The sequence below is a fragment of the Macaca thibetana genome, chromosome 15 (genome assembly GCF_024542745.1).
Source record: "Macaca thibetana thibetana isolate TM-01 chromosome 15, ASM2454274v1, whole genome shotgun sequence".
NCBI lineage: Eukaryota > Metazoa > Chordata > Mammalia > Primates > Cercopithecidae > Macaca > Macaca thibetana.
In genome coordinates, this window is record NC_065592.1 from 94023568 (window position 1) to 94036128 (window position 12561).

General features: G+C 43.7%; 1 long non-coding RNA gene across 2 annotated transcripts in view; it reads left to right on the forward strand.

The window, feature by feature from the left end:
• Positions 1-12561, forward strand: part of LOC126937175 (uncharacterized) — a 59027-nt gene that overhangs the window by 14987 nt on the left and 31479 nt on the right. The gene's annotated exons all lie outside the window — the stretch shown is intronic.

Here is a 12561-nt window from a genome sequence, read left to right on the forward strand (position 1 = left end):
AGTACTTGGGATTACAGGCACGCACCACCACGCCCGGCTAATTTTTATATTTTTAGTAGAGATGGGTTTTCACCATGTTGGCCAGGCTGGTCTTGAACTCCTGGCCTCAAGTGATCCACCTGCCTCAGCCTCCCAAAGTGCTGGGATTATAGGTGTGAGCCACCACGCCTGGCCTAATCCAATTATCTTTTAATTCAACAATTCTCTGGGAGACTCCCTAGAACCTCTTCTATGTGTCTTTTTTCATTTGAAATCTTTCCTTTCAAATCAGGCCTACTTTAGAAAGACCAAAAAAAAAAAAAAAAATCAAAATACAAAACCTTCATTTGTGAAAAATGAAAGAAAAGGAGAAGGGATTTTTCTCTCTAGATTTAGCTTTTTTCAGTAAGGAAATATTGGACCATCAGGTAATCAATCTTGGCTACACAGTTCAAGCAAAAAACAAAACAAACAAAGCCATCGTTTGCTTAGCATTGCTGTATCCCTAGACAAATTCTACCAGCTTTTACATTGCTATTCCTCTCCTTCCCCATTGCAGCCGTTTAAGAAAAGTTCTACTTGGGAAGATAGAACAAAGCCTATCTTTATGCTCTAAGCAGTGCCTAGCACTCAGAGTTGGAGGAGGGAAGAGAAAGGAATAATGAACAAGGGGGAGGAGAAGGTGGTATTTAGTTTCTTCTTAAATTTCACTTACTAAGAATTCCCTCAGTGTCAAATGGGGAGGCATCTTTAGGATTTACAGTTTGTTAAATGTTATCCAATGTTTTCAGATACATTCTTTGGAATACATTCCTCTATTTTCAATATGCATATTCACATACTAATACATTAGCAGACATTAGGAACAGCATGGACTGGAAGGTCCATGATTGTACCAGGCTAGAACTAGGAAACTTTATTTATTTATTTTATTTTTATTTTTATTTTTATTTGAGACGGAGTCTCGCTCTGTCACCAGGCTGGAGTGCAGTGGCGTGATCTCAGCTCCACTGCAACCTCCACCTCCTGGGTTTAAGCAATTCTCCTGCCTGAGCCTCCTGAGTAGCTGGGATTACAGGCATGCACCACCATGCCCAGCCAATTTTTGTATTTTTAGTAGAGATGTCATTTCACCATGTTGGCCAGGATGGTCTCTATCTCTTGACCTTGTGATCTTCCCGCCTAGGCCTCCCAAAGTGCTGGGATTACAGACATGAACCACCACACCCAGCCTACTTTTTAAATACATATACAAGGTCTGCTCTGTCACCCAGACTGGAGTGCAGTGGCACAGTCATAGCTCACTGCAGCCTCGACCTCCTGGGTTCAAGCGATCCTCCCACTTCAGCCTCCCAAGTAGCAGGACCACAGGTGTGTACCACCAGGCCTGACTAATTTTTGTATTTTTTTTTTTTTTTTTTTTTTTTTTTTTTTAGACAGAGTCTCACTCTGTAGCACAGGCCTGAATGCAGTGGTACCATCTTGGCTCACTGCAACCTCTACCTCCAGGGTTCAAGCAATTCTCTTGCCTCAGCCTCCTGAGTAGCTGGGACTACGGGCATGTGCCACCACCCCTGGCTAATTTTTGTATTTTTAGTAGAGACGGGGTTTCACTATGTTGGCCAGGCTGGTCTTGAACTCCTGACCTTGTGATCTGCCCGCCTCAGCCTCCCAAAGTGCTGGGATTACAAGCGTGAGCCACCGCGCCCGGCTTAATTTTTGTATTTTTTGTAGAGACGGGGTTTCATCATGTTGCCAAGGCTGGTCTCAAACTCCTGAGCTCAAGCAATCCACCTGCCTTGGCCTCTCAAAATGCTGAGATTACAGGTGTAAGCCACCGTACCCGGCCTAATTTTTAAACTTTTTGGAGAGATGAAGTCTCACCATATTGCTCATGTTGGTCTTGAACTTCTGGGCTCAAGTGATCCTCGTCTTCAGCTTCCCAAAGTGGTGAGATTACCGATATGAGCCACTGCACCAGCCCTAGGAAGCTCTTTCATAAGGAGGGAATATTCTCTTCCCCATCATCCTTTTGGGTTGAAGATAGCAGCCAGGATGGTATTAGGGAAAGTTAGGAAGGTAGTGATGGTGGTGGTGGTGGCAGGTGGAAGGGATTAATGTTGAGAGTTGTTATTTGCGTTGCAAAAAGAGCCTGATGTTTTCCTTTTGTGAATACTATTATACTCATTTCTTGAAAAATATTCCGAAAGGATACTGCCTAGTTCTACAATCTCAACAGATAATTAATAAGAATCCCAAGTTGGAATTAGTTTCACTGAGTGTAGCTCAGAGGTCTGTATAGAAAAAAACCAGTTCTGCCGGGCGCGGTGGCTCAAGCCTGTAATCTTTCACAGGGGCGAGGTGGCGGGCGCCTGTAAGCTACTCCGGAGGAGGCAGGAGAATGGCCTAAACCCGGGAGGCGGAGCTTGCAGTGAGCTGAGATCCGGCCACTGCACTCCAGCCCGGGCTACAGAGCAAGACTCCGTCTCAAAAAAAAAAAAAAAAAAAAAAAAAAAAAAAAAAAAAAAAAAAAAAAAAAAAAAAAAAGAAAAAAACCAGTTCTTTCAAGTGCAGCCTCTTAAGTTGGCTTTGGGACCCAGAAAAGTGCACATAGTTTGCAGTTGGCCAGTGGCTAGATGGCTTCCAGCAAGCCTTTAAAATAAATAGAATAAATAGGCCATACCATCCTGAATGTGCCCGATCTCATCATAAAATAAATAGAATTTCTTTGGTGAAGCATTTTCTCCCCAAAAGCTATGACAACTCTTTTAGGGGCTAATGACCTTCTCATCAAAGTCCAGCTGTACACCTCTCATGGTCCTCCTAGAATTCAAACTCCTGGGCTGTTGGTCCTTAGTTGGTGTACATTGTCTCATCCCTTACTTATAAGATTTAGCTGCCCCATATCCACTTTCAAGGATGGGTGTGTGTGCGTTAATGGAAGTTAAAGTTTTCAAGCATAATCTGTTCCAGGTAACAAGTTATCAGCCAGTATTTATTTAGATCTACCAAAAAATACAGTTCTCTTCTAGGTATTGAGGACATAAGGAACTATTTACATAAATGTTACTTCTTATCTCAAAACATACAGGATAGCCGGAAATTCAAAACTCATACTTTAAATTATGAGTAATAGTAAAAGACTATCACAGAATATATGCTACGGGTCAAATAAGGGTTAGCTTCAGAGAGACCTGGATGAAGTGGTGGGGCCATGTGACTTGAAATGGTGTCATGAGTGTCACTGAGTCTTGACGCTGTGCTCCTGGAAGAGCACAACCAGATGAAGACTAATTTACCTGGTGGAAAATGGCTGTCCTATCTATGCAGTCTAAAATAGAAACCACGGATACATCATCACGAAACATAATCTGGCTGCTGTGCTAGGCCTAAGCAACTGTTTCTGAACTTTTCCAATAATACTTGTTTTCTACATATTAATTCTTTCCAAACACGTATTAGCACTAAAGGTATAAAAACTTATGGCATGAAAATTTAAATTTAAAATTTCTATTTGTTATCCTAATTTGGGCCCGGTGAGGTCGCTCATACTTGTAATCCCAACATTTTGAGAGGCCGAGGCTGGAGGATCACTTGAGACCAGGAGTTCAAGACCAGCCTGGGCAATAATAGAGTGAGACATTCATCTCTACAAAAAGAAAAAGAAAAAAAAAATTAGCTGAGAGTTTGGTGGCACACGCCTATATTTCTAGCTACTTGGGAGGCTAACACAGGAAGACGGCTTGAGCCCAGGAGTTCGAGGTTGCAGACAAAGTGAGACCCTGTCTCTAAAATTAAAGTATAAATAAATAAATAGAATACGAAGAGGTCAATCAGAAGATATTAGGATCTCTATGACGCAGGAGCACTAGAAAAGCCTAGGAAGGAAACTCTGTGTCTCTTGAGCTCACAGACAGTAGAAGCAACAGAGTATTAGCACATTTTAGATAAGTACAAGATTTGTCAAGTCAAACAATATATGGTCTGGTTCTTACCTAACATCTTTTTCTTCACTTCTAGTCCTTAAAGATGTTGAAACAGGCTCGGTGCGGTAGCTCACGCCGGTAACCCCAGCACTTTAGGAGGCCAAGGTGGGTAGACCACAAGGTGGGGAGGTCAAGACCAGCTTGGCCAAGGTGGTGAAACCCTGTTTCTAATAAAACAAAAATTAGCTGGGCGTGGTGGCGGCCACCTGTAATCCCAGCTAATCAGGAGGCTGAGGCAGAGAATTGTTTGAACCCTGGAGGTGGAGGTTGCAGTGAGCCAAGATCGTGCCACTGCACTCCAGCCTGGGCAACAGAGCTAGACTTCTTCTCAAAAAAAAAAAAAAAAAAAAGATATTGAAACAGCTTGAAGCAAGACCTGTTCTTTTTTTTTTTTTTTTTTTTTTTTTGTTTTTTTTTTTTTTTGAGACGGAGTCTCGCTCTGCTGCCCAGGCTGGAGTGCAATGGCCGGATTTCAGCTCACTGCAAGCTCCGCCTCCCGGGTTCACGCCATTCTCCTGCCTCAGCCTCCCGAGTAGTTGGGACTACAGGCGGCCGCCACCTCGCCCGGCTAGTTTTTGTATTTTTTAGTAGAGACGGGGTTTCACCGTGTTAGCCAGGATGGTCTCGATCTCCTGACCTCGTGATCCGCCCGTCTCGGCCTCCCAAAGTGCTGGGATTACAGGCTTGAGCCACCGTGCCCGGCCAAGACCTGTTCTTTCTAGGGCTCTCAGTCTCTTTTGGAGTTAGTTTCGGTGGGCTTTACCACCAAAAGGGAGAGGTAAACATGGCTGGAGGGTATGCCTGGCAGTAGATTTGGGAGAGGGAATTTCTTCTCCTGCACATCTAAAATGGTTCTAGGAGAGCCCGCTTTGCCGTCATACTTCTGTCCCCTTTGTACCTTCCTCTTGACTACTCCCTCACCACCCTGCATTCCCCTCAGTATACTAACCTGGGCCACATTTATCAGCGTGTGTCATTACTGTTCATTGAAGTTCAGAAACCACATTCCATTTTATTCTTTCTTACCTCCTGCCACCCCAAAGGATCAGGCTAGCCTTCCTTGTACATTCTGATGCTGCTTAGACTCAGGAAAGAAACAGAAGTGGAATGCCCTGCTCAGGAGTTCCGGCCTTGGCCATGTCTTCCCCTAAAAATCAACCAGAGTTGGCCGGGTGCAGTGGCTCATGCCTGTAATCCCAGCAGTTAGGGAGGCCGAGGTGGGCGTATCACTAGGTCAGAAGTTCGAGACCAGCCTGGCCAACATGGTGAAACCCTGTTTCTACTAAAAATACAAAAATTAGCCAGGCGTGGTGGTGGGCGCCTGTAATCTCAGTTACTCAGGAGGCTGAGGCAGGAGAATCACTTGAAACCGGAAGGCAGAGGTTGCAGTGAGCCTAGCTCAGGCCACTGCACTCTAGCCTGGGTGACAGTGTGAGACTCCATCTCAACACACACACACACACACACACACACACAAAATTAACCAGAGCTGCACTAATTTGGGGATGAGGTAGAAGTCGAGCTGTTTATGCACTTACCCAGCTAGTTCTTTATTCGCTCTCTGGCTCTAGTTCAGAATGTGTCTCTTCAGCAAAGATCCCCAGAGGACCAGGGAGGGGAATGACAGGAGCTGTGCGTCAGAACTGTTCTCTGAAGCTCTCACATTTGAGGACACTGTCAGCCAATGCTACTGCTTTAATATTAGCGACTGACACTAACAGGCGAAGGAGAGGCAAAGGAATACAGTCCTAACAGAGCCCAGCAGTGGACTGGCTGTACCTTTGTCAATATTGAATTAAGAGCCATAAAATATATCACCTTTCCTAATTTAATAATCCCACTGTTGGAACTGCATTCTGAGAAAACAGTTCAAATTAAGACAAGAGAATTCGAATGATACCTAGTGCCAATATCTTAGTATCTGAATGTCATTACCCATGAGAATGTACCCAGAGCTCCCTGAAGACATGGCTGATTCAGATCTGGGGCAAGGAAACGTCGTGGTGTGTGTCAGAAAGAAAAATGATACTTAGAGGAGGAAGAGTTTTGGGTAGAGAGGTGTTGAATTCTGTTTTGGATTGAGCTGTAGGTACCTGGGAGATGTACAGCTGGAGATGATCCGTGGGTACTATACAGATGTGGATGTGGATGTATACCTATGTATCGAATCAGATAATCAATGTTGAAAATTTTCTTGTGCCACCTTGCAGAAGACTTCTCTCTGATGCTTGGTGAAAATGCAGATTTATGGGTCCCACCTCAGAGGATGAGGCAATTGCATTTTACTTTATTTTATTTTATTTTTTGAGACAGAGTCTCACACTCTTCTCCAGGTTGGAGTGCAGTGGCGCGATCTCTGCTCACTACAAGCTCCGTCTCCCAGGTTCACACCATTCTCCCACCTCAGCCTCCCGAGTAGCTGGGACTACAGGCATGCACCACCACACCTGGTTAATTTTTCTATTTTTCATAGACACAGGATTTTGCTGTGTTGCCCAAGCTGGTCTCAAACTCCTGGGCTCAAGTGATCCTCCTGTCTCAGCCTCCCAGAGTGTTGGTTTTACAGGTGTAAGCCACCACACCTGGCCCTATTTATTTATTTTTAATGTTTAAAATTTTTAATTTTTAAAATTTGAGATGGGGTCTTGCTATGTTGCCCAGCTGGTCTCGAACTCCTGGGTTCCAGCGATTCGCCAGCCTTGGCCTCCCAAAGTGCTGGATTACAGGCTTGAGCCACCATACCCAGCCAGTACAGAATTTTGTAAGCTTAAAAGCAAAGGAAGAAAACAACGCATTTCCGGATTTGACTACATGAATGTTAAATACTTTGGCATGTCAAAAACACCATGAAAAAAATTAAAATGAAAAATTAGAGGGAAATCCTACAGCATATATGAGCAAGTAAAGTAGTATCATTAATACATGAAGTTTTTATAATCCATGCAAAAAACTACCGCTATTTCAGTAAAAAAAAAAAAATGTGCAAACACATGAATACGCAATTGCCAAAGAAAAAACAATTTTCTCTCTCTATATATAGAACATGAATATGAAATACTTATTAAAACAAAAATGGAATGTCATTTTTAGCTCCTCAAATTGGCAAATACTTGTACAAAAAAGTATGGTTCAGGGAATCAAGGAAATAAGCAAAATCATTCACTGTTAGTCGAAGTGAATTTCATATCACTTATCTTTCATTGTTGAGACAGGTTCTCACTCCCAGGCTGGAGTGTACTCCCAGGCTGGGATCTTGGCTCACTGCAGCCTGTACCTCCCTGGGCCCAGGTGATTCTCCCAACTCAGCCTCCATAGCTAAGACTACAGGTGTGCACTACCACACCGAGCTAATTTTTTGTATTTTTAGTGGAGGTAGGGTTTCCCCATGTTGCCCAGCTGGTCTCGAACTCCTGGGTTCCAGCGATTTGCCAGCCTTGGCCTCCCAAAGTGCTGGGATTACAGGCATGAGTCACAGTACCTGGCCTAGTATCACTGTTCTGAAAGACATGTGTAAGTAATACCAAAAATTTTAAAACATTCCTACCCTTTGAAAGCAATTCTGCTTCTGGGAGCTTATGTTTTACATTTATGTAAAAAAAAAAAAATTGTTCCAGGCCGGTTGTGGTGGCACGCACCTCTAATCCCAGCTACTGGGGAGGCTGAGGCACAAGAATCACTTGAACCTGGGAGGCAGTGGTTGCAATGAGCCGAGATGGTGCCACTGCGCTCCAGCCTGGGTGAAAGAGCAAGACTCTGTCTCAAAATATACATATATATAAAGGCTCGCTGGCCTTTGGCGACCTTGCACTTATACCGGTGCCAAGAAGTATGTGGAAGTGCGAACCACTGAGAGTTTCGCTGTTCTATGTTTTGACAGAGTTTTATATCTTCTCATCTGTAGATGTGCACTTTAATACAGACAGCTACATGATGAGCAGGTAATACTGACTCAAGGCTCCAGCGGCTCTGTTAGTTGAAATAGTACACATCTGTACCCTCTACTTCAGTTGTTCAAATGTCCTTATAAAAATAGTTATGAAAAAGTGGCTGTTCTCACAGGTACACAGGCAATCTTAAACATCAATGAGTTGGCTATTTTCCCCTTAGCCTGAGAATGGCAGCCAGTCACACTTTGGAAGTTAGGCCAGCAAATCTGGGAATGCTAATAGATTCAGAAACCTGGAGTGCTTTTATTCCCTTCACAGACTCATCTAGCAAAATGGATTGCTTTGCAATTGTGAAGAGGGAAAGAAAAAGAATAAGGAAGAAAAAAAGAATGTGTTGGCTTTGTGAGCCCTGGTTTGAGTATAGGATTTTTTTTTTTTTTGGATGAAAAGTGGGATCTTAATGGACGCTCACAGTTGGCTCAGGCAGCCTCTCAAAGCTCCCCCTTGTCAAACAGCACCCTAGATAGAAGGACCCATTGTTTTCTAACACTAAAGTTACCACGCTTCCCTTTATCCTTTCTTTTGTACTTTTTAGCGTTTGCTTAATCAGAATCTTTTAATCCCTAATGTGGTGACTCGGTGTAATTTATCTCATTAAGCCTCTCCTATTTTCTCCTGTTTACATGACTAATATTATTGTGTTTTATAGAGCTTATACCAACAAGCCACTCCTTTGTCCCATTGTTTCAGCTCCAGGCCAAAAACCAACAATGAAGTTTTATCTTTCCAATCTTGGACCTCACCTACTTGTCATTCAGATTGTATAGATTGCATGAAGAGCATGTTCCTTTGAAAACAAAGCAAGGATTCATTTTTATGACCTAAAAACAAACAATTACCTTTCTCAAAGGTCCTGGTCATCTCTTTTTATGAGTATAGACTGGCAAAGACTCACCTTAGAAGAGGAAAGAAGTATATACTTCCTTGTGGGCTGAAAGCCCAAAGTCCCCTAGCAATAATGCCCTGCTCCCTAACTTATATTTCTTTCCTGGAGCATAGAATATCGAGAAGCAGAGAATCTGAGCAGTGGAGGGCATCTGGCGAGGTTATCTCGTCCGAACCCCTGCCCTTCAGCAAGACCACACCCAAGCCAGACAGAGGAGAATCCATCTTGTTTTTCAACGCTTACAAAGCAGAGCCTTCTTTGAAAGTCCCATATTTGAAATATCGTGTCAGAAAATTTCTTTTCTAAAAACCCAGCCTAGTAAAAGCTTTTCGTGTCATTTTCTCAGTTACTCTTTTTCTTTTCTAGGCTGAAAACAACCAGTTACCATCCTCAGGGAATCAACAATTTAATGAGCAATAACTTCTGGTGAGGCCGTGGTTCTCAAACATTCGCCTGCCTCAGTGTCACCTGGAGGGCTTATGAAAGCACACATCGCTGCACACCCCCAGTTTCTGATCTCAGAGGTCCAATGAGGGCTCTAGAATTTGCATTTCTAGAGAGTTCCCAGGTGATGCTGATGCTGTTGGACTGGGGACCCCACTTTGAGAAGTGCTGCTATCAGGCCTAGTGCTAGGAAATCTGAAGGATAGAAATATGCAGATGCCTAAGAGCTGGGAATAAGTGGAGTTAACAAGTCAGCGGGTTAACCTCCATATGAAAGTGCCAAACGCCCATCGCATAAGCCCTTTGCTAGCTCAGGGTACAGTGTGGGAGGCCGACATGAACTGTAGTTTAGGATGTTAGCCATTCACACCAAGAACCGTGTGGGCATTGAAGGGGAGCACAGCTTCCTGCAGAACTGGAAGCATCAGGAACCATTCCTGGGTGGATTTGGTTTTGTTTTTGTTTTTTTGTTTTGTTTTTGTTTTGATTTCAGTTTTGCTCTTGTCACCGAGACTGGAGTGCAGTGGCATGATCTTGGCTCACTGCAACTTCCACCTCCTGGGTTCAAGCAATTCTCCTGCCTCAGCCTCCCAAATAGCTGGGATTGCAGCACATGCCACCCACCTCTGCCTCCCAAAGTGCTGAGATTACAGCTGTAAGACACTGAGCCCGGCCTCCTAGGTGGATTCTTTTATTTATTTATTTATTTTGCTTTTGGAGATTCCTCTTTGAAGGTTTTTTGTTTTGTTTTGTTTTATTATATTATACTTTAAGTTCTGGGATACATGTTCAAAATGTACAGGTTTGTTACATAGGTATACATGTGCCGTGGTGGTTTGCTGCACCCATCAACCCGTCATCTACATGATGTATTTCTCCTAATGCTATCCCTCCCCTAGCCCCCCAACCCTCTGACAGGCCCCAGTGTGTGATGTTCCCCTCCCTGTGTCCATGTGTTATCATTGTTCAGCTCCCACTTAGGAGTGAGAACATGTGGTGTTTGGTTTTCTGTTCCAGTGTTAGTTTGCTGATAATGATGGTTTCCAGCTTCATCCATGTCCCTGCAAATTACATGAACTCATCCTTTTTTGTGACTGCATAGTATTCCATGGTGTCTATGTGCTACATTTTCGTGGATTCTTCAAGAAGAGAAGGTTTCCAGACAAAGGGGAAGGGCAAGGCATGTGCTCTTCCAGCAGCGGAACAGCGTGGAACTGAGGAGGGGACGTGGAGTGTTCACAGAGCAGCAAGCCATGCAAGTGTCCCCAAGGGGAGCGTGCAAGTGAGGCAGTGAGGACAGAGTGCAGAGGCAGGCAGGGCAAGATCCAGAGGGCCTGGCAACGCAGGGGGAGGAGTCTGGGCGATAATTCTGAAGGTTCCTTTGACATCAAGGACAGAGGAAGCTTTGCTAAGACTCATATAAGGGGTCATCAGAGAAAAAAGGAGAAGTAGGAGCACAGCTCTCCCCAGACCTGTAGGTCCTCCACAGTAGGACTTATCTGCCAGGTTCACTCTGGTTTCCCGCTGGTATCAGGGCTCTGCTAGCCTCCTAGCCTAGGTGCAGGACTCGGCTTTCTCTTTCCTTTTAATTTTGTTGAATGATTTGGGAATTTCACAGAGGAAAATTTGTAAAGACACTGGGCAAACAGAACCAAAATGAACACGAAGGGAATACGGAAGTTGGGTCTAGAGATAAGGCTTCTAGCTCCACCTTTTGCGGGCTACATGACCTTGAGCGTGTTACTTAACTCCCTGTGCAGCAGTCTCTGTATTTAAATAGGGACCTTATCCCCTAACAAGATCCACAAGACCTTACAGGGCTTAGCACTCCCTGCTGTTTTCAGTCTGAGCTCACACTCACTGACTTTTTCTGCCCCAACTATATAAACCTTTTAATTAATTTATTTATTTATTTATTTATATTTTGAGACAGAATCTCACTCTGTCACCCAGCCTGGAGTGCAGTGGCAAGATCTCAGCTCACTGCAACCTCTGCCTCCTGAGTTCAAGTAATTATCTGGCTCAGCCTCGCAAGTAGCTGGAATTACAGGCACCCGCCACCGCGCTCAGCTAATTTTTGTATTTTTAGTAGAGATGGGGTTTCACCATCTTTGCCAGGCTGGTCTTGAACTCCTGACCTTGTGATCCACCCGCCCTCGGCCTCCCAAAATGTTGGGATTACAGGCATGAGCCACCGCACCAGGCTTATAAACCTCTTTTTTTTTTTTTTTTTTTTTTTTTTGAGACGGAGTTTCGCTCCTGTTGCCCAGGCTGGAGTGCAATGGCACGATCTCGGCTCACAGCAACCTCCGCCTCCCAGGTTCAAGCGATTCTCCTGCTTCAGCCTCCCTAGTAGCTGGGATTGCAGGTATGTGCCACCACGCCCAGCTAATTTTGTATTTTTAGTAGAGACAGGGTTTCTCCACGTTGGTCTCAAACTCCCAACCTCAGGTAATCTGCCTGCCTCGGCCTCCCAAAGTGCTGGGATTATAGGCGTGAGCCACCTCGCGCTGGCCCTATAAACCTCTTTTAACTTGGGTTTACTATGCTTCTTTCTGGCCCAGGCCTTTGCACAAGCTCTTTCCTTTGTCTGCAATAGTCTTACTCTCACCTCACTAATTAACTGCTACATTAGATCTAAGACCTGCTCCCTCAGGGAAACCTCTGATCTCCCTGAATAGGTTAAATCTCTCTGATTATAGTGTTTTTTAGTATCAGGAACTTCTACCTGATGTCACTTAATGATTGCTTTTTGTGTAATTATTTACTTAATGTTTGTCTCCTACTAGAACAGGGGTCAGCAAACTGTAGCCGGCTTTGGCCTGAAGCCTATTTTCATAAAAAAGTTTTATTGGCACGCAGCCACACCTACTTTTTTACATATTGTGTGTGGTTGCTTTTGCACTGCAGTGGCAGAGTTGAGTAGTTGCAGCAGAGGCCTTATGGCCCACAAAACCTAAAATACTTACAATCTGGTCCTTTACGGAAAAAAAATTTGTCAATCCCTGTATAATCTCCATGAAAGCAGGCACAAGGTCTATTTTTGCTTACTTGCTTATCCTCAGCATCTAGCATAGTGTCTGCCACATAAAAGATGCACAATATTTATTTTAAAAAAATGAATGCAAGATTTTTTAAATGACTATTTTGCCAGAGTGTTGAAAGAGTTAAATAAGAGACAGTATTATTTTTTAAAAACCAGCAACATATGCCTAGAACACAATAGGTGTTTAATAAAAAAAAGTTAGCAGTTTTTTGTTGTTGTTGTTGTTATTCTTAGCCTTTCCTTAGTCAGTGCTTTTTTTTTTTTTTTTTTTGA